Raw genomic sequence first — 23,524 nt, 5'->3', positions numbered from 1 at the left:
GACCCTTTGGTCCTCATAGCCTGTGCTGACAGTTTGCTCTTCCTTACTAAAACCGTCTTCATTTATAGGATCTGTATCCCTCTATTCCCTTCCTATTCATGTATTCGTCCAGGTGCTTCTTGAACGCTGCTAATGTGTCTGATTCCACCACCTCCTCTGGCAGCACATTCCAGGCTCTCACCACCCTTTGTGTGAAAAACTTGCCTCACACATCTTCTTTAAACTTCCCCTCCTACACCTTGAACCTGTGTCCCCTAGTAATTGACCCCTCCACCTGGGAAAAAGCCGCATACTTTCTGCTCCATCCATGCCATTCACAATCTTGTAAACTTCTATCAGATCGTCCCTCAATCTCTTGCGTTCAAAGTATGACTGTCCCTCATATTATTTTTGCTTCTTTTACCAAGATACTATACAGATGCATTTTGCGTGTGTGTGTGTGTGTGTGTTTCTGTGTGTGTGTGCGTGTGTGTGTAGCCATACTAGGCCTTTCTAATGTGGAGTGCGATACACAATAATCCCCCAAAGTAAGGGTCTGCCAAACAGTTTTTGGTACAAGAGTAGAGAATTTTACTGGGGCTTTCCAAAGGAGAGTGTAATACACCAATCTGATTGCCATGATCTCCTACATTCATTGGACCAATGAAAATTCAGCTCCCATAATGCCGCAATTAAAAAGAAGTTGCTTTGCGTCAATTTCTTCACATTGCATTGGCCAACTACCAGAATGGTTTAGCGAACAAAAATTGAAAAAAATTGAAATTATTGAAGTATAAAAATCTGGGAAAGGAGTGCATCATTTGTTTTTCCCAATTGAGGGTCTTTTCAGTCAACATTTGAAGAAGGTGAAATCTTCTTCCAGATAGCCAAAGAAAAAGGTTATGAATATGGTGGAAAACTGTGACAACAACCTGGGATGGTACAGCACTGCTGCTTCTGCTGCAACAACCTGATCTTCCTGGTAGAGTGTGGATAATGTGGCTTCACTGGAGCCATCATCAAAGCGGCTTTCAGTGGAGTGTCACTGGATACTGACCTCAGCAAATGATACTGGTACTAAACCATCCCAGACACCCATCTGATATGTGCTCAACAGCTCTCATTCAATGTAAAAATCAACATCACATCTTTAGTCCAAGGGACCAATGGGCCAACTAGTTATTTTAAATCTATGATTTTGCATCGTCAATTCTTTCATGAGAGAGATAATTTGCTCATTTTACTCTGTCCAGGTCTCTCTTGATTTTCAATCCTTCAATCTGATCTCCTCTCAGCCTTCTCTTGTCCAAGGAGAACAGTCCCAGTTTCTCCACTGAACAGTCCCAGTTTCTTCAATCTATCTTCACTAACTGAAATTCCTCATCCCCGGAATGATTCTCATAATCCACTTTTGCATGTTGTCTAATGCACTCACATTGTTCTCACATGGGCGGCAGAGTGGCTCAGTACTTAGCACTGCTGCTTCACAGTGCCAGGAACCCGGGTTTGATTTCAGCCTTGGGCAACTGTCTGTGTGGAGTTTGCACATTCTCCCTGTGTCTGCGTGGGTTTCTTCCAGGTGTTCCGGTTTCCTCCCACAGTCCAAAGATGTGCAGGTTATACTAAATTGCCTGTAGTGCCCAGGGATGTTTAGGTTAGTTGGGTTAGACATGGGGAAATGTAGGGGTAGGGGGACGGGATGCTCTTCGGAGGAACGGTGTGGACTTGTTGGGCCAAATTGCTTGTTTCCACACTGTAGGGGTTCTATGGTTCTTCCTAAAGTGCAGTGCCCATAGCAGGACAATGACCAGTCGCAAACACAATGACACAAGTTTCAGGATAACCCATGTAATATTCTGGGAAGCATGCAGGAAAGAGGGTACCACGGGAATCGCTGCTCAATCAGGGACAATGTGTAATTAAGGAATTAGGAGGATAATTCCATGTGCATGAGGTCTGCAGTGAGAGTCTGCTACCAAGTGAATGTAACAAGAGAGGTGTGTAATGATACTGCTCACCACCAGTATTACCTGAAACATCAGTGTCCTGGAGATAATCATACAATTGCAAGCCTCTGCCTGCAACTGATCTCAAGCTTACTGAATGAACCTGCAGATTTCAAATTCATTTCCTTGAAGTTTGACCTCCAGCTGTCTACTTGTCTCAATAAAACATAAAAAATAAGAACAGGAAGAGGGCATTTTGCCTTTTGAGCTTGCCCCACCATTCAGTACAATCATGGCTGTTCATCCAACTCAGTGCCCTGTTCCGGATTTCTCTCCATACTCTTTGATCCCTTTAGCCCTAAGGACTGTATCTAACTCCTTATTGAAAACATTCACTCTATCAACATCAATCACTTTCTGTGGCAGTAAATTCCACAGTTTCACCACTCCCTGAGTCAAGAGTTTTCTCCATATCTCAGTCCTAAATGGATTTCCCCATACCCTTAGACTGTGACTCCTAATTCTGGACTCCCTGGTCTTCGGGAGCATCCTTCCTGCATTTACCCTGGAGGGTCCTGTTAGAATTTTTTTAGGTTTCTGTAAGATCCACTCTCATTCTTCTAAACTCTAGTGAATATAACTCTAATCCATATAGTCTCCCTTCATATGTCAGTCCTGCTATCCCAAGGATCAGTTTGGTAAGTTGAAGTGATGAGATAGAGACATTATTGGGGTCCTACGCACCATGATAAAAGTCCATGTTCTGTGAAAGTGCTTGAAAATTGCCTATTAAACTGTTTTTGTTGGCTTGATGCCACTGCTGGGCAGGTTGCCATCAGCACACAGGTGCCACTTCTGGGAGAAACTGAATCATATTGGCATTCCAGTCCATGTCAATTTTCTAATATTCCTTGCCCTCCACACACCTCCAAGCCTACCGCCAAGGACATAGTTAAATCTCCAATGCCCCCACCCGCCCTCCAGTGCAGCTTCAACTAATACATTTCATTTAGCATCTTTTTCTTTTCAGCTTCTGGTTCACAAAGTATCAAAATGAGTTGCTTGAGATAGTTTACATGGGGATGTACCCAAGAACATTTTTTGAAGGACTGGATATACACTCTATGCCATATTAGATAAGGGGGAAACAAAAGGTATCCTTTAACTATCTCTGGAGTTGGCATTAAGTCCTTTGCACATGTAATTAAATGGCTGTATTGAGTTCCTTGCAGCAAAATTGGTCTAACCCACAGTGGCTTTTCATTATGATGTGCTTTGTTCTGGATTACACGTAACTTCAGTCTTACACCTTGTAGTTGGCACTTAATGCCTATAGGACAAATGGGATATTGGCAATAACAACTGATGCTAACCACAACCCAGAATCAAGGCAATAAAATATAAGAAGTTGAAAATAAAAGCTGGACAATAGGGGAAAACATTACAGCTGAAAGAACAACACATCATTGTGCAAAAATAAAAATGCAAATAAAGCAAATCAACTAAGCAAACTGATTTTGCCTCAATAAATTAGAAATGATACTCTTGAGGAGTCCATTTTTGCAGGCTAGGCCATCTCTACAGCTTTGCATCATTTCCACTGGTAAGATCCACAATCAGCTCGAAAATGACAAGAAAGTTAAAAGTGGATGCAGAACACATCTGTATTTCAGTTACCTGCCATCTATGTACAAAGGCACTAATTTGCTTGGAGCTTTTCCTACTATTAATGTTGGAGGTTTGTGGCCATAATTACCATCTTAGGCAATCTATCGTTTATAAGGAATTTTCATTTAGGCAGTTCATTAACTTTGCTAAGAAGCAGCAGTTTAGGTGTGATATTACAGTTAATTAGATTAAATGAAATAAAGTAAAATTAATTAATCAGACCATGACAACTGAGGATGGCTCACTGATACCAGCAGATAAATAGGAAGTTGGCACATGTCACCACCACTGGTCAGAATCCTGAAGTACTGTGGACACTTCTTAGCTTGTACTTTCAAAATGTTTTCACAGCCAAAAATGGCTGCAGATATTTATAGAATCATAGAATCCCTACAGTGTGGAAACAGGCCCTTCGGCCCAACGAGTCCAAACCAACCCTCTGAAAAGCACCCCACTACCCATAACCCTACATTTCTCATGACTAACACACCTAATTGACACATCACTGAACAACATGGGCAGATTAGCATGGCCAATCCACCTAGCCTGCACGTCTTTGGACTGTGGGAGGAAACCAAAGCACCTGGTAGAAACCCACCCAGACACAAGGAGAATGTGCAAACTCCACACAGACCGTCACTCAAGGTTAGAATCAAACCTGGGTCCCTGGTGCTGTGAGGCAGCAGTGCCAACTACTGAGCCACTGTGCCGTCCCTTGGCGGTTTAGACAGTGAGAAATAGAGAGAGAGAGCCATGATATGTCACACCAATGGATGCAAAGAGAACTTCTTAGGGCATCCCTTCAAAAAGGGGGAAAAGGCAAATTACAACACCACAGAATGGGCCGTGATCTTGTTTGACTACAAAGCTAACAATGACCTGATGACTGATTGCTCAACATCAATCTTCCTCCTGCAGATGAGCATAGAATCCCTATAGTTTGGAAACAGGCCATTCGGCCCAAAGGGTCCACACTAACCATCTGAACAGCATCCCACCCAGACCCCTCCCACCATTTCCAATGGCTAACCCATCAAAGTCTGCACATCCCTGAGCACTATGGGCAAATTAACATGGCCAATCCACCTAACTTACACATCTTTGGACTGTGGGAGGAAACCAGAACGCCCAGTGGAAACCTGTGCAGACGTAGGGAGAATGTGTGAACTCCACGCAGACGGTCACCTGAGGGTGGAATTGAACCTGGGCCCCGGATGCTGTGAGACACCGTGCCACCCTTATATCTCAACCTGCAGGCATACTTTGTGATTTTTGTTTTGAAGAATACATAAGGACAGGGTTTAAAAAGCCAGTTTCAACTATATTGGCTTTTGGAACTGAAGGTTCTTGTGTGTATCAGCCTGGGTTCCAGTGTTCATGCAACAAAGGACACAGTGGAGGCAAAGAAATTCTTTCACGCTGAGCTCTAGAAGTCACCTAGCTGGCAGTCAGACTAAAGAAAACAAGGCAACAAAAGGTCTTTTTTCTCACAGTGATTGCTAGAGTTCAATCAAGGTCAAATGGAATCAGAAACATAGAACCTCAACTGACCTGCAAAATTAAGGATCATGAAAATGACCTGCTCAATTGCCAATGTCAATGCTATCAGTAGCCTCCACAGAAATGGTTGCAATGTTCAATTATCTACACGTTGCAAACCGTTCAGAACAATATATTCTTTTAAACTTTTATCCTCTGACGTTCAATTCTTATTTCTAATCTCTATGTATGTGTGTTGCATTATAAATTCTTTTCACGTTTTCATAATTAATTAACTTGCTTTTCACTGCTTAAAGAAAGCTTGGTTATATTGGCTTCTTCTCCCCAGACATAGAGCACCTTACAGAAGAATGCCATCCCTGCTATATTCCGCGAGAGTCCACCTCCACCATCCTGGCAGCAGTCTACATTCCACCCCATCCGGATGTGAAGAATGCACTAGACCAAATTTTTACCACCACAAGCATTCGAGACAAAGTTCCCCGAGACCCTATTCGTCGTGGCCACTGATTGCAAACAAGCTAACATCAAGCAAGTGAGATAGCAAGATCTGCAGATGTGGGAGTCTGAAATAACACAGTGTGAAGCTAGAGGAACACAGCAAGCCAGGCAGCATCAGAGGAGCAGGAAAGCTGACGTTTCGGGTTGGGACCCTTCTTCAGTAAAAAAAACATCAAGCGAGTGATGCCAAAGTACCACCAATACATCTGCTGCCCCACCAGAGGACCAAAAGTCTTGGACCACTGCTACACAACCATCAAAGACACCTCCTGCTCCACCCCCGCCCACATTTTGGAAAATCAGATCACAGCTATAAGTAAAAGCTGAAACGAGAGGACCCTTAACAAAAAGAGTACAGTGCTGGTCCGAGGCAGCGGAAGACCGTCTCTGGGACTGCTTGGAATTGGTGGACTGGACCGCGTTCAAGTACTTAGAGGAAAACCTAGATAAGTATGCCATCACCGACACAGACTTTGTTAGTAAACGTGTGGAAGACTGTGTACCAAAGAAGTCAATCTGAGTGCTCCCCAGTTGGAAACCTTGGATGAACCAGGAAATCCACTTCCTACTGAAGACCAGACGTGTAGCATTCAAACCGGACATCCTGGACCTAAACAGAAGATCCAGATATGACCTCCACAAAGCCAACAGAGATGCCAGGAGGCAGTACTGGACCAAGTGAACTGTCCAAACCAACCAACAGACTCCTGCCACCTGTTGCAAGGCCCAAACAACATTACAGGATACAAATTAAAGTAGAGCAGGATGGCGGACAATGACACACCCCTCCCTGATGCGATCAATGCTTTCTATGCTTGGTTTGAGCAGAATGCTACCGGCGCAGTGACACCTGCCCTGACAGCCCCGGACACACCTGTTCCCTCTGTCACTGCTGCAGACGTCAGATCGGTCTTCTTGGGAGTCAACCCAAGGAAAGCAATAGGCTTGGATGGTGTCCCTGGCTGAGCACTCAGGTAGGGTCTGGAACAACCAGCGGAGGTATTCATCGACATCTTCAACCTCTTCTTCTTACATGCAGCGGGCCTAAATGACTACTGGCCGGTGGCTCTGACTTCCATAATCATAAAGTGCTTCGAGAGGCTGGTCGTAGCCCACATCAACTCCAGTCTCTCAGCCCGCCACAATCCCCTACAATTTGCCTACTGACGCAACAGGTCCAGGGCAGACACCATATCCCTGGGCCTGCATCCATCCCTGGAACATCTGGACAACAAGGACACCTTCATCAGAATCCTACTGATTGACTACAGCTCCATCTTCAACACCATTATCCCCTTCAGACTGATCCCAAAACTCTGAGACCTTGTTTTTGGCTCTGCCCTCTACAACTGGATCCTCAGTAACTGGATCCTCAGGCTGCAATCAGTGAAGATAGACAACTACACCTCCCCCACAGAAACACTCAACACTGGATGAGTCCCCTGCCCCCTACTGTACTTTTTGTACACCCACGACTGTGTTGCCAAATTCCAAATGAATGCCATCTACAAGTTTGCTCAGGACACCACAATGGTAGGACAGATAACTAACAACAACGAGTCAGAATATAGAAAGGAGATAGAAGACTTGGTATCATTGGTGCAGTGAGAACAACCTCTCTCTCAATGTCAGCAAAACTAAAGAACTGATCATTGACTTCAGAAAGAAAAGAGGGGAACACACCCCCATCTACATCAATGGAACTGAGGCTGAGAGGGTGGAGAGCATCAAGTCCTAGGAATGATGATAACTGACAACCTGTCCTGGACCTCCAACGTAGATGTGATGGTGAAGAAGGCAAAACAATGCCGCTTCTTCCTCAGCAGTTCGGGAAATTTGGCATGTCTATAAGGACTGTCACCAACTTTTACAGATGCACCACTGAAAGCATACTGACTGGGTGCATAACAGCTTGGTATGGCAACTGCTCTGCCCAGGACTGTAGGAAGCTACAGAAGGTTGTGTTACAGCTCAGACCATCATGGAAGCCAACCTTCCATCCATGGACTCCATTTACACAGCTCACTGCCGCAGAAAGGCGGCCAACATCATCAAAGACCCATCGCACCCTACAATCTCTTCCGTCAGGCAGAAGATACAGAAGCCTGAACAAACGCACCAGCAGGTTCAGGAACAGCTTCTTCCCAGCCATTATCAGACTGATGAATGGACTGTCCAACTTCAAATAATGCTGATCTTGCTAATGTTGATCTTGCCTCGTGGCACACCCTCCTCAACGTAACCCAATGATCTGCATGTCCTTGCTTACTAGGATCTTCTGCCTGTACTGCTTGTAAACAAAGTTTTTCACTATACTTAGGCACACATGACAATAAAGAAATAAAATAAATAAATCTAATCTAATCTAAAACATAAGTTCATTTGGGTCTAGGACAAAGGTATCTACAAGGGATTTATTCATTCATGGCATGGTGGATTCACTGACTAGGACCAGCATTTATTGTCCATCCTTAATTGCACTCAAAAAAGTAGTGGTCATCCATCTTCTTGAACCTATTTGGTCCATCTGATGCAGATAGACTCATCATGCTGTTCAGCAGGAGTTCTAACATTTTCACTCAGCAATAGTGAAGGAATGGCAATGTAGTTCCAATTCAGGATGTTGGGTGATTTTGAGAGGAACTTGTAGGTAGAGGTATCCCATTCATATGCCACCATTGTTATTTTTGATACCCTCCTGAGTCAGGATGTAATTACTTGCCACAGAGTTCCCAGCCTCTGACCTATTATTGTAGACAAAGAATTAATATGGCTGGCCCAGTTCTGTTTGTCATCAATGGTAACAGCTAATAGTGGGACAATCAATGATGGCAACACCAACGAATGTCAAGAGGCAATAATTGGATGCTCTCTTATTGGAAATTGTTACTGCTTGGCACATGTGAGGCGCGGCGCAAATGTTGCATGCATCATATCAATCCAAATCTGAATGTTGTCCAATTCTAACTGGGTATGGATATGATCTGATTCAGTATTTGCTCAGTCACAAAAAACACAGAACATTGTGTAATTGTCACATTACGGTCCTAGGAAGGAGGAGAGGCCATTGATGAAGCAACCGAAAATGGTTAGGCTGTCATGTCTTGTACTGAGATGATTGTCGAGATGGTGTGGGTGGTCACTACCAATGGAGCATGCCCAAAGATGTTGATGATTTCTGTCTAAGGCAAAGACCTAGAGGAGCAAGGAGCAAGCCAGTGTCGCCAAGTACCTACTCTGATTTCCATGTCAGGAATCTTCACCATTCAGATTCTCTCTGACATTTGGGAAAGTGGGAAGATGCATGGCTATAAGTAAAAATTAGATACTAATGAGAAATGAATGCAAATAAGCCTCTTGCCACTTGTCTCGTCTCACCATTCAAAGCTTAGTTGTGGAATTAAACTTTGTTTTTCACAATGCCGAGAATCTTATCACTGTTGATCTTGCCAATGCCCACATCAGTCAGGGGTTGGGAAACTTCCACCTTCAGTGAGTACATTATTGCTGAGGAAGTGCCACTTGATAACACTGGTGATGAGATCCTCTATCACTTTGCTAGATGAATGAGAATATGCTGAAAGGACATTGATTAGGTGGTTTGCATTAACTTGCTTTCTGTTCCACATTACCAGGTAGAGCCTGAGATAACAAGGTGTAGAGCTGGATGAACACAGCAGGCCAAGCAGCATCAGAGGAGCAGGAAAGCTGACGTTTCAGGCCTAGAGCCTAGTCTTTTAGCTGTATTGGATGGAACAACTTGACTAAGGCCAAGTCTTGAGTATTTGCGTTTGGTGTTACTGCCAGAAAATTGTCAGGACCCACAAGTTTTACAATATCCAGTTCCATTAAGCATTTTGCAGTATCATGTTGAGTGAATGCAGTTTGGCTGAAAATTGGAATCTGTGATGTTGGCATCCTCAGAAGCAGGCTGAGAAAGATTGTCTACTTGACACTTCTAGCTCAAGATGGTTGCAAATGCTTCAACCTTGTCTTTTGCCCTGGGTTGAACTCCCTCATTATTAAGGATGTGAATAGTTGTGAAGGCTGCTTCTTCTGCTAGTTATTCAATTATCTATCCCCATTCACAACTGTGTTTATGGTAGGACTATAGAGATTATATCTGATATATTGGCTGTGTGATGACTTAACTTTATCTAACACATGCTTCTGCTGTTTGCAAGAAGTAATCCAGAATACAGCTTCACCAGGTTGGCATTTCATTTTCTAAGTATGCTTGGTTCAGCCCCTGGCATACACTCCTGTACACTTCATTTCACAAGGGTGGATCTCCCAGATTGCTGGTAATGATGGAGTGGAGAATATACCAGGGCAGGAGGTTATAGATTGGTGTTGGATGCAATTCTGCTGTTGTTGATGTCTCTCAGTACCTACTAAGTGTCCAGATTTGCCTTGCTTGGTCTGTTGAAAGCTTTCGCAATCAGCAAGGTGGTGAAGCCACACAATAAGGTGGAGGGTGCCCTCAATGTGAAAATGGTGACTTTGTCTTTACAATGACTGTGGCACCAAAAAGCCTGTGTAAAACTGAAGCTGATAGGATTTGGGGGAAATTCTCCATTGTTTGGTATTATACCTAGCATGCGGGAAGTGATTGTGGTCGCACATATCAATACAGTCACAGACAGATACCTTGGTGAAATGTAGATTGGTGACAGTTTGAATTGCCCATCCCCACACATGGCTGTCAATGCTCATAGTGCTGCATATAGGCTCTCTACCTGTACTCTTACCCCACCACAATAAAAGTTGCCAGAAACAGAAATGGAGCAGCAATCCCAGAATTGGACTGCACCCTCCACTTTAACGCCTTTTTGCTTCTGTTCCTACATAGGTGGGGGCAGAAAATCCAGCATTTCACTCTTAATCAGGTCATTGATCCCTCTGTTGTAGAGATCAGCAAGTTCTCAAAAGGCTGCCTTTATGACTACTGTCATTTTATTTCCAAATATTTCAAAGGTGACCTTCATCACATTGCAGACTGTAGGTATTGATGTGCTTTGAATGAACATTACAGGAAAGCTCCAATTCCAGTTCTAATCCCTGGCATAACCCCTACTGATGTGAATAATGTTCTGTGCCCCACAGTGACACTCATACTGCACTACATTGGTTAAATAACAAACAGAATCCCCAACTCGCTCTAAATCAGTTTCCGTCAACGTGTACAAAGAGGCAGAATGCTTGATCACGCATCTGTGCTTGTTAATCAAGGCATCTTGTAAATCAATCAGTTCAGAGAACTGTTGTTCATTGTGTAAGTCCTTATCTATAGGAAAGTTACCCGTAATGTAATGAAAAGTGATCCTGCTAGGTAGAGAGTTGCATTTGGCTGGTTTATAAATGCTATGATAGATAGCATAGGAGGGATTCACATGTGAATAAATACTGTAGAAATTCCTGTTAGATTCCTATTGCAGTGTGTAGACATTGAGATGTGAGCACAGCAGGGTGAGTAAAGCAACCAGAAAAATGACATTGTTCCCTTCTGACTGACAAAATCTCATGATTGCTACAGCTAGGTCTTTAAGTTACCAGTCGCATTGGGATGAAATCAACAATCAGATTACAAAGACTCATTGTGCATTAGTAATTATTAAATTATTAAATTCCAGTTTCAAATCCTTCTTTATCTCATATAATAAACACAAACCTCCCATTTGTTACATCTAAATCTTCAAAATCAAACTGAGAAAAATTAAAAACCTCATGACATGCAACTAAATCCTTGGACATAATTGTCTTTCTGCACAAAGACCTTATCAACAATTATAAAATTTCCAACATGCCAAGAGATAGAAACTATTTATTTTGTGCATTGTTATTTAAACTGTTTATGGTTGATTCAAACAAGAAGTGTAACAACAGCTCCTTTGATATGAAAGAGATTATTTTGACAAAGGATGAAAACAGACACTAAATAGCAGTGCGACTAAAACTCAGTTTGAAAGTCTGGATTATTGCTTTTTTTTATCCTAATTAATAATGGTCATAATTTGAACTTGTCTGGAGGTGCTCACCAGAAATCTGCAGTTTAGCATTCAATTCCTGAATAGAAGTGGTTTTTATGGAACAGTTTATGTGGGGCCCTCATATTTATTTCCAGGATTGTGTGGAATGCTCTAGCTACTATAAAAATTTGGGCAGAATTTACTCTGGTGTATTTTTGTTAATTTTTGGGGAAATCTGATTTTCCTCCACAACTGACTCCTTTCTTCTAGCCATTCTGCCAGTCAGGAATGCCAAGTATGCAAAAGCGTCCTGCATTGAGGCCATTTTTCCCCCTGTTTAATAGGGGACAAAAACGAAATTTGTTCCCATGCACCATTTTCATCTGATGCAGCATTTTTGAAGTCTTACCAGGTTTCAGAGTTGTGAATAATGTTTTTACACTTTAACAAGCTGTGGGTATCTTTGGCTGGGGCAGCATTCATCTTCCATCCCTAACTACCCTTGAGAAGATGGTCGTGAGTCGAGAACTAAATGGGGAAATGAAAGCCACGAAGAAGAGTCAAGGGGAACCTGATAGGTAAGTGTAAATTGATTTTACACCTTCAAATGTTACTATTAGTTTCTGTATGATGGAGATGCATTTAATGCAGTGGTTCATTACAGGAATAGATCCTAAGTTGATCTTAGTGCAGTACATTTCCAAAAAAGTAAGTATCACGATTCAAAAAAAGAAGTCCTATCAGCTTGTGTGACTCCTTTCACACAGATACGTAAATAACTCTGGCTGCTTTTTATATAAATAGAACAATTGATGAAATTCTAACCATCTGGCTGCTGTCCATTGAGAGACAAGAGCTCTACTTTGAAATTGAAATGAGTAGCTTCTGTTCTTTCTATTTTAACGAGCAGTCTATTATTTCGACAACTGTGGCCATTTTAAATGTTTGGCTGGATTTCAAGTGCTGCTGGTTTTCAGCACAGTAGGTATTCCATTCATCTGAGAATGAAAAAACTATTTTAAGTACTGGTAATAGCATATTGATCTAGAAGTCCTGTGATGCAGTGATAACATCACAACCCACAGACCTGAAGTTGCTGGTATAAGTTCCAATCGAGGACCTTTTGACCATGGGAGGTGTATTTGTAATATGGCCAAACAGCTTGTCCCCTATAAATCCTTCTAATACATCTTATGATGGGCAACATGAGCAGGAGAGTTTCCTGAACAGAAATCCTCCAGAAGACAATGGCAAATTACTCTGGTATTTTCCCCTTACTGTGGGCCAATCTAATGGAAGTCATCATCCTAACTCTCAGAAACAAGGGTTGGAGATGAAAACAGACAGCAGGATTACATTTCATGCTTATAATGTGGTTTATAGGGAATTGACCCAAAATAATATGGTTATAAATGTCATAAGGTTTTTCTTTGACTCATGTCTTTTTTTCTACTTGAAGAATGCATTTCTTGTCAATATCAATGATAGAGTGTTTGCAGGAGGCTTTTATTAGATGGTAAGAAGTCTTTTTTTTCCATAAAGAATGTCACATGTTCCATTGATATGGCATGGAATCAGAGGAATGTACCAGGTGGATACTGGGTCACTAGTTATGGAGGATACATGAGGTGTATGGAGGAGAGACGGGTGGCAGTAAGGGGAGCAAGGGAGTGATAAAACCATGGCTTCAGGGTTACAATGGGGTCCTGGTACAGAAGTTGCAGAAGTGAAGGGATGTCCTTGTATTTGTGTGGGGTAAGGATGTCACTTTTCCCTCCTTGCTGTCCTGTCTCTCATTCCCTCCTGCAGTCTGTGCTATTCTGTCTGACCTCATGTCCTGGTCCCATTCTTCATCCAAAATCACAGTGATCACTTCCATAGCACCCAGGATTAAGCACCCCTGTTTTCCTGATGGCCCTATAATATCTCTAGTATGGTGCAGAAAAACACACTTCCAATTTTTTGACAAAGCCCTTGGCAAATTTCAAAATAAATGTTAATAATATGTTTGGCAACCATTGACAATATGCCCCAGAGAGTTTGTTAATGTGTTTCAAAGGTCTTCTTCCCATTTCTAGCAGCAATAACCTTAAGAATTCGGCAAAAACACCCTCAAGAACTTTTGCAAAATAAGGCACTCTAGTATCTGTCTTGTTGAAGTAGCTGATTTATATTTGTAAAGTTTATTTGCATCCTGATATAAATTTCTAGCTTTGCTACCTCTGCCATAGTTTCACCATTAATCAAGAGTCACAGCTGAGTTATTTAAGAACACAAGAAAATGAAAATTTAAAGACAGTTCAGACAATCAGATGTACTATGCTTAACTCCTACTCTAATTTTCAGGTTTCAGAATTCAAAACTGTGAAACGCCCACGTTTCTGAAGTTGAAGAATCAACAATAAATGCATTACTGCTGCCGATGTTTTACAAATCGACCTTAAATATTATAGACTAAGTGTGATATTAGTTAAAATAATTTTGCCATTTCATTCCTGAACAGGACAGTGTAGTATGTCAGTTCAATTTGGTAAGTCTGCAAGAAAAGAACGAGACCTTTAAAACTGCCCATCTAAGAGAAGAATTCTGATATTGAGAGTTACCAGTTGAGTGTGAATGGGCAGAATCTTCTGTTTTGTAGACCATGTGCAGCATCAGGTATGAAAGTGGGAGTTACTTGCGCTTGATGGTGACTTGGGTTGTCTTACACAGTGACATGCTTGTCAACTCATTTCACATGCACATGCAAGTAGAATGCCAAATCTAATGTGGCATGAGGGCAAGAGGTTCTCACCTAGGCTGGAAACTTCCAGAGACAAATTTCTGGGCACTGTCTTTAAAGGTCGCCTGGATAGCAGTTCAACCTCTGCAAATTTAAGGGCCTGGGTAGATTACCTTACCCACCTCTGAAGATGGTTGAAACCAGACAGAGTGGCTCCGTGATTCAGTGGCATCACGCTGAAGGTTCCCAAGCAGGCTGTCCTGAAAGAATGACGTACTGTTATCTCATGTTGGCAACAGGAGGCCATCCTGGCTGTTTTCAAATAAAGCTTTGGACTATAACCTGGTATCGACTTAGTTATAGTCCAACAGCTTTATTTGAAAACACAAGTTTTTGGAGCCTCAGTCCTTTTTCAGGTATTAGTGAGAGAGGCAGAATCAGGCACAGAATTTATAAGTAAAAGATTAAAGATTCACACCATTAATGAGGATGTACTAAACAAACCTAAGATGCTGTCAAGTCTTTAATCAGTTTGAAGGTTTTAACTGATTAAAATGTTTATGTAAATCCCTGAATTCCTTTCAAGTCACAGCCCTGTGTCTCCCCTGGTATCGCAGTGAAGACAGTACCACCATGGGAAAATCACTTGTCAACTGATCTGACCACACCCCTCAACCAGCCGAGTTCTCAGCCGAGGACTCAACTTCTGCACCACCACCAAAATGGACCCCATTGGTCTCATGGCAGACACAGAGGAATTCATCAGACAAATCAGACTCTGGGAATTCTTCCAAGATGTCAGCAGCGAGCCCAATGAGGGTTTGATAGGTAAGCGTGAGCTATCAGAGAATGCGTGAATGCCAGACTCATCAGCTGCACTCACAAGGAAGTGCAAAACGTCACCTAGTCACAACACAACACCATCTGTGCTCACAAGACCAATCGCAACATTGTCATCAAACCAGCAGACAAAGAAGGAGCCATTGTCATATAGCATAGAACGGACTACTGCAAGGAAGTGCACCAACAGCTGAACAACCAGGAACACTACAGACGGCTATCAGCTGATCCGACCAAAGAACACACCCATCAACTCAACAGACTGGCCAAGACTTTAGATCCAGTCCTTCAGAGAAGCCTAGGCACTCTCATCCCATGTACTTCCCCCATAGGGGACTTCCACTGCCTTCTAAAGATACATCAAGCCAACACACCTGGACATCCCATTGTATGAAGCAATAGGACGCTGTGTAGAACCACTCTGGCTATGTTGAGGGCATCTTAAAACCCATTGTACAGTGAACCCGCAGCTCAGCCATGACACTACAGATGTCTTACAGACATTCAACACCCATGGATCAGTCAAACCAGGAACATTCCTCATCGCAATGGACATTTTGGCACTCTACACCAGCATTTCCCATGATGACAGCATTGCTGCAACAACCTCAGTGTTCAATAAAACCAACTGCCAATTTCCAGGCGCCATCTATGACTCGTCCACTTCATCCTTGACCACACTGTCTTCAACAACCAGTTCTTCATCCAGACACACTGAACAGCCATGGAGATCAGATTTGCTCCCCAGTATGCCAACATTTTTATGCACAGCTTCGAACAAGACTTCTTTGTTGCACAGAACTTCCAACCAGCACTATAAACCAGATACATTGAAGACATTTTCTTCCTTTAGACTCATGGCGAGGAATCATCAAAACAAATACGTAGTGATATTAACAAGTTTCATCCTACAATCAGACTTAGCATGGACTACTCTTTAGAATCAGTCGCATTCTTGGACACACACATCTCCATCAAGGAAGGACACTCAGTGCCTCACTCTACCGCAAGCCCATGGATAACCTTACGATGCTGCATTTCTCCAGCTTCCACCTTAAACATATTAAAACAGCCATCCCCTACAGACAAGCCCTATGCATAGACAGAATCTATTCGGATGAGGAGGAACAAGACAGACACCTGAAGATGTGGAAGGATGCTCTCATAGGAACAGGATACGATGCTCAACTCATCGATCTCCAGTTCCAATGTGCATCAGCAAAAAACTGTAATGACCTCCTCAGAAGACAGATGCAGGATATGTCCAGTAGGGTGCCCTTCCAGTACATCCCGAGAACAGAGAAACTACGCCATGTTCTTCGCAGCCTTCAACACATTATCGATGACGATGAGCACCTCGCCAAGATCTTCCCCACGTCTCCACTTCTCGCCTTCAAACAACCGCCAAAACTTAAACAGACCATTGTTCGCAACAAACTACCCAGCATTCAGGACAACATTAACCACAATACCATACAACCCCTGTCATGGCAACCACTGCAAGACATGTCAGATCTTCGACATGGACACTACTATCGCACATAGGAACACCACCTACCACAAACACAGCCGATACTCATGTGACATGGCCAACGTTGTCTATCTCGTACGCTGCAAGCAAGGATGCCCCGAGGCATGGTATATTGGTGAAACCATGCAGATACTATAACAACGGACGAATAGACACTGTGCAACAATCGCCAGACAGGGATGTTCCCTACCAGTGGGGGAACACCTCAGCGGTCACGGACATTCAGCCTTGGATCTTCGGGTAAACGTCGTCCAAGGCGGACTTCGGGATACACAACAACGCAGAGTCGGAGTTGAGCAGAGGCTGATAGCCAAGTTTGGTAACCATGAGGACAGCCTCAACCGGAATCTTGGGTTCATGCCGCAGTACAGGTGACCCCACCCACTACACACACACACACACGCACACACACACACACACACAAGTATTTAGATACATTTTATTTTGTTCAAAAGCACATAATTTATAGACAGCCAGTCAATATGGCATTTTATAAATTCCTACTTCAGAGATATAACCAGCCTGACTCAAAACCAAAACACAAACAGATTCTAAGCAAGGTCTCACACCTAACATGCATTGTCTGACCTAAAATGTCACCGCTTCTTTCAGTGAGAAAACCTTTAGTTTTCTCAGGACTGTGACTTGAAAGGAATTTGGGGATTTACATTTACATACTAATAAATTAAAACCTTCAAACTGATGAAAGAGTTAACAGCATCTTAGGTTTGTCCAGTGCATCCTCATCAATAGTGTGAATGTTTGATCTTTTACTTATGAATTCTGTATCTAATACTACCTCTCTCACTAACGCCTGAAGAAGAACTGAGGCTCCATAAGCTTGTGTTTTCAAATAAACCTGTTGGACTATAACCTGGTGTCCTCTCTGTTCTCAAATCTGACTGGATAGTTCTAGAGAGCCCTGAGTGCCACACATCATTTTTGTTTCTGCTCATGCAAAAGGCTAGAGAAGTATTAATTATTCCTTGAGAAGATGGGAGCTGAGCTACCTTCTTGACTTGTTATAGTATTTTGGGTATAGGGACACCAACAGTGCTGTTGTGAAAGGAGTTCTGAGGAAGGGTCATCAGACCCACACGCTAACTTTGATTTCCCTTCACAGATGCTGCTGGACCTGCTGAGATTTTCCAGCAACTTCTGTTTTTGTTTCTGCTTTACAGCATCCATGGTTCTTTTGGTTTTTATTCAAGGAGTACCAGAAATTTGATCCAGCAATAGTTGGGCAATGAAAATGTAATTTCTAGTCAGGAGATAGAATGTGGCCTGGAGGGGAGCTTGCAGATGGCAGTCTTTCCACTGCACACCTTGTCCTTCTAGGTAGTAGAGGTCACAGGTTGGCTAGATGCTACCTGAATGAGTTTTGTGAGTTACTGCAGTTCATCTTGTAGATTGCACACACTTCTGCATTGTCTGTCATTAGTGAAAAGAATGAAAGTTGAAAGTTGTAGATGCAGTGCCAATCAAGTGGATGGTTTTCTCCTGGACAGTGTTGAAATTCTTGTGTGTTTTTGGAGCTGCATACATTCAAGTGGGGAGTATTCCATCACAATCCTGACTTGTGCCTTGTAGATAGTGGACGGACACTGGGAGACAACAAGTGAGTTACTTATCACATAACTCCAATTCTATCCCCTGAACTTATAATGACAGTCATTTTTGTGGCTGTTGATGAGTTCAGTTTATGTCCAATGGCAACTTTCAGAATGTCAGGGACAATGGTTCGATTCTGTCTTGTACGAGATGACTATTGCCTGGTCTTTGTTTAGCTCAAATATTATTTTCAACTTGTCAATCAACCTCCTGTTATCTGCCTCTTGCTGCAATTGAACATGGACTGCTTCAGTACGTGAGAAATCACGAATGGTGTTAAACATTATGCAGCCATCAGTGAACATCCCAATTTCAACCTTATAATAGAGGAAAGGTCATTGATGAACGTTCACTTCCTAATACTCTCCCTGGAATTCCCTACCTCAGGGCCATGTGGATCAATCTGCAGAACGTAGACTGCAGCGATTCAAGAAGGCAGCTCACCACTCCTTTTCAAGGGCATCTAGCGTCAAGCAATAAAAAATGCTGGCCAGGCAGTGATGTTCACATCCCACAAGTGAATAAAAAAAGACATTGAAGATGGTTGGCCCAAGGACATGAACTCAGAAACTCCACTGGTGATCTCCAAAGATTGAGATGATTGATCTCCATAACCATAACCACCTTTCTTTATGCTAGGTGTGACTTCAATCAGGAGAGAGTTTTCCCATTGAATCCCATTGACTCTAGGGCTCCTTGTTACTACATTCCATCAAATGCATACTTGATGTCAATGGCAGTCATTTTCACTTCACCTCTACATTTCAGCTCTTTTAGTCACATTTGGATCAAGGCTATAACAGGGTCATGAGCTGACCGAATTCAAACTGGTCATCAGCAAAGAGTTTATTGCTGAATAAATGGTCTTCGATAACATTGGTGATGACTCCCACAATCACTTTGTTGGCGATTGACAGTAGCCTTATTAGATGGCGATTGGTTGAGTTTGGCTTTACCTGCTTTTTTTGGACACCACTAACTTGAGGAATTTTCCACATTGCCAAGTAGATACCAGTGTTACAGCTAAACCTCAAAAGCTTGGCAAAGGGCATGACTTGTTCTGGAGAACACATTTCAGTTCTATTGCTGGAATATTGACAGAACCCACTGTCCTAAAAGTATTCAATACTTCAGCTATTTCTTGGAGTGAATCAAATTGGTTGAAGATTGGCATTTGTGATACTGAGACCTTAGATGAAGACCATAATGGATCATCGTCTCAGCTCTCCGGCTCAAGATGCTTGCAAATACTTTAGGCTTGACTTTAGTATTAATGTTCTGGATTCCTCCTCACTGAGAGTGGAAATATTGTTGAGCCTCCACTTTCAGTGAGTTGATTAACTGTCCATTAAGCTTCATGGCTGGACTACTTAGATCTGATTTATATATTTTTAATACCATTTATTTTGAGTTTGGATTTTTTTTTTATTTGAACTCTTGGCATATGGGCTCCCTGTGTCTAAAGGAGTTTAATTATTAACTTGTCAGTACTTTTGTAACCACAGTATTTTAAACAACAGCCTTAGGGAAAAATCTTTGGAAGCTAATAGATATGTATTTACTTTGGAAGAGTTTACTAGCAAACAAACTAAGGAGTAATCTGTTAGAAAGGATGAAATGGTCAAATCAATTATCAAAGAGACATAAGAAGGGGAGAAAGACAGGGTTAAGAGACAGTGGAATAAAAAGACAAAATAAGTAACAACAAATTACACTGTCTTATATTCATCCTAATTGTCCACAGCAACCAATGTACAAATGATGTACATTTCTGAAATTCTCAGGAAAGTTGAAGATGAGCAGACATTTTTATGAGTTTAATGCAGAGTGGTAGTAATCAAGCAATGTGTGATGATTCACAATTCCCATTCATATGTCCCACATCCCATGAATGAATAAAATGATGCACCATATTTTTTTTTTCTCTTTGGTTCTCCTTCAAGATGGAAATGTGCTCATTTTGAGGATGTGGAGATGAAGAAAATCAACTTTCATGATGACAATATTCGTTTTGACTGTAGATTACCTATGAAAGACAATTTTACAATATCTGTTACAACAGAGAGAGAAGGAATCATTGGTTTATTTACTTCAAATGAAAAACAAATCAATACAAACAGTGTACATATATTTCAAAAAGCTGTAACAGTATTGCTTCAAATCCTAATGTGCAAGGCTTTTGATAATATTGGTGCACTTAATGATTATTAAGGAGTAATTAATCAAACAGTATGTTGCCAATTACAAAAATAAAAGAGTTAGAGAACATGTCTGAGTCTACCACTGAAAAGATTAGAAACAATTTAAAATTATACTTCTCTGATCTTACAAGAAAACATCTGCAGTTATGTAAGTGTTTCTCCCCATCTTAATCTTTTCTTGTGTGTTATTTTGATGAGATATGGGTTTTCATCATTAATATGCTTTCTACAGTCCTGTCTACTTCAAAAACATAATTGACTATTATTCATTATTCACTATTATTGCCTAGCAATTTTCATGTCTTCTGTTGTAGGCATTATTGTTTTGTTTGCATGAAAATCATCTTTAAATTCAATACACTGCTTACGTAAGGTGAGCAATACAGTATCGATGAAACATAATCTGCATTGTGCTTTTATTTTAATGAGTAATTTCACTCTTTCTCCTGCAGACTCCTCTAATTCATTGTCATTGCAAGAGTCAATAGCTCTATTTACCTGTTAAGAATGCTCAATTCAAATAACTTTAACTGATGTGTCATTTTTTGGATTATTTTAGTTGTATCAATACCTTTAGAAGCCATTGATCAATTATTCATAGGTTACAGTTGAATAGCAACTGAAACAGTCAATTCTAAAGATCTGGTTGCCTAATGCATTATTTTATTCATACTTGCAAATATTGCACTTCACTGAATCAACATTTCCAATGATTGATCAGTCCTGATAAAAGACGGGTTTGTGAGATTGGGATGACCTGTTGCACTTCATTATGTTTTCCTTTATCACTTTTTACACTCATATTATATGGGCAGGATTTTATGGATTGAAGCTTTTCCATCCTGCCATCCAAAAGTTAAGCACCCAAGGGTTGGAAATGAGACTTTCTGGGCCTAACGTGGGAGGAAGATCCATCTCAGAAAATTGCTCGCAAACCAGTTTTACCAGCAGCTTTGTACTGCCAGCAACAGCAGTGGCCAGGACTAAAATAACCAGCAATCTTCACTCCAATTCTTGGAAATCTGGACCAGATATATTTTGATAATCTGATGGTAGGATGGGGAGGTGAGATTCGGGGAGGAGGGAAGAGAAGACGGGAAACTTGTTAGAGGTGCTGGCTGGTGGGGGAGCACCTGTGAGGGAAAAGAATCCAGTGAGGGAAGTACCCCAAGATGTCTCACCCACTGGTCTGCCTGCTCCATTTCACAATTGGGGCCTGAATAAAGTGACATACCAGGCTTCCCAACAATCCTTAACCCCTCTTTCTGGCTACCAGTGGGAAACAGCTCTAAGGCATTCATTACATTGTCATATACAGCACTCAACTAGGAAAGCCAATGGTATGCCTTCCATTGCCTTTCAATTAATACCTTCATCAAATGGAGACTTATAAACAGGTAGATAGGTATCTTTCTGCAATTGTTTAGAGCCTTGGTAAGGCTACATTTGCATTATTATGTAGAGTTTTGCCACTCCCCCACTATCTCAGGAGGGAGAAATTTGTCATACATACAGTGCCACAAGGGCTCAAAAAATCAAACTCAGGGATGGCAGGAGTTTTTTATAAGAAGAAATTAAGAAAAATAGGTGCATATTTCATAGATGTTCAAAATAAAATGATGTTTTAATGTCATTAAAAGTTACAGATTTCTTTTTGGTTGGATATCTAAAGCCAGCAGATCTCAGGATAAGGTTTATTTCATTTAAGATTGAGAGAAGCAGGAATTTCTTCATGCAGAATCTTTTGAATTCCCTGCCTCAGAGTGCTGTTGGAGTTCAATTATCGAGCAGGGTCAAGACAGAAATCAGTAGATTTCTGGAGAGATTCATATTAAGAGATAATGTGGGAAAGTGGCCCTGAGGTAGATAGTCAGCCGTAGAAATATGGAAACTAGCAGTAGGAAGAGGCCACTTAGACCTTTGAGTCAGTTCCGCCATTCAATATGATCATGGCTAATCATCCAACTCAGTACTCTGTTCCCACTTTCTCCCCATACCATTTGATCCCTTTAGCACTAAGAACTATAGCTAACTCTTTATTGAAAACATTCAAAATTTTAGCTTCAACCACTTTCTGAAAATTCTGTAGGCTCACCATTTTTTGGGAGTGGATCCTCATCTCAGTCCTGAAAGGCCTACCTCAAATCCTTAAAGTGTGGCCTCTGGTTCTGGACTCCATGCTTATTGAGAGCATCCTTCTTGCACTTAAATTGTATAGGCCCATCAAAATTTTATTGGCTCCTTTTGAATACGTTCAGTAGCTCACCACCACAATAAATAAATAAAAAGACAGGTTTCACTCCGTAGTCAATGTTCATTATTACTATCAGCTGGGATTGTAACAAGTTGCATTTTCCTCTAGGAGTATATTTGTTAGTTAATCCTGTCCAATATTTTCTTTTCAATTTTATTCCTCTATACTCCCACCAAACCATTTCTTCCAAGAAAATAATCATCAACTCTTACAAGGCAGACTAATATTTCAATAATTGTTATTCACACAAACAACTTTGCACCATGCAAAAATAATATTGTAATTTGGAGTGCAATTGATAACTGGGGGCATTCACAACTTCGAATATTATACGAGACCAGGTGGAGGAGGGTGGTTTCTATCATTTTTATTTTGTATGTTTCCAAATTACTATTGTGCAGTTATTTTGTATATCATAATCTTTTGTTGCTGATGTTTCAAAGCCTACATCCACAGTTATCTTCAAAGACTATGAAATTGCTTTGATGCATACAACTATATGAAATAGAACCTTCATGAATCCTTTGATCACAAATTTCAATGTAATGTTAATTTAAGCCAAAATAAAGATTGTTGCTGATTCTCAGCATAATGGCTTACTTCAGTAAACCTTTAAATTTTGATCAACTTTATCTAAACTTTATTTGGTCTTCGAATATGAAAAGCACTGTCAAAACAGAAAATACTGTTAGAGCATTAAGACCTGTTAGGAGTTGCAGGTCCCACATGGGAAGGACAATAGGAAGTCTGTTGAAATATTTACAATATAAAAATAGCCATCATGACTAATTTTCCTTTATTG

Source organism: Rhincodon typus, chromosome 1, assembly GCF_021869965.1.
Source record: "Rhincodon typus isolate 14 chromosome 1, sRhiTyp1.1, whole genome shotgun sequence".
NCBI classification, from domain to species: Eukaryota; Metazoa; Chordata; class Chondrichthyes; order Orectolobiformes; family Rhincodontidae; genus Rhincodon; species Rhincodon typus.
The sequence above is the reverse complement of the archived record's forward strand: the minus strand, read 5'-3'. Positions refer to the sequence as shown.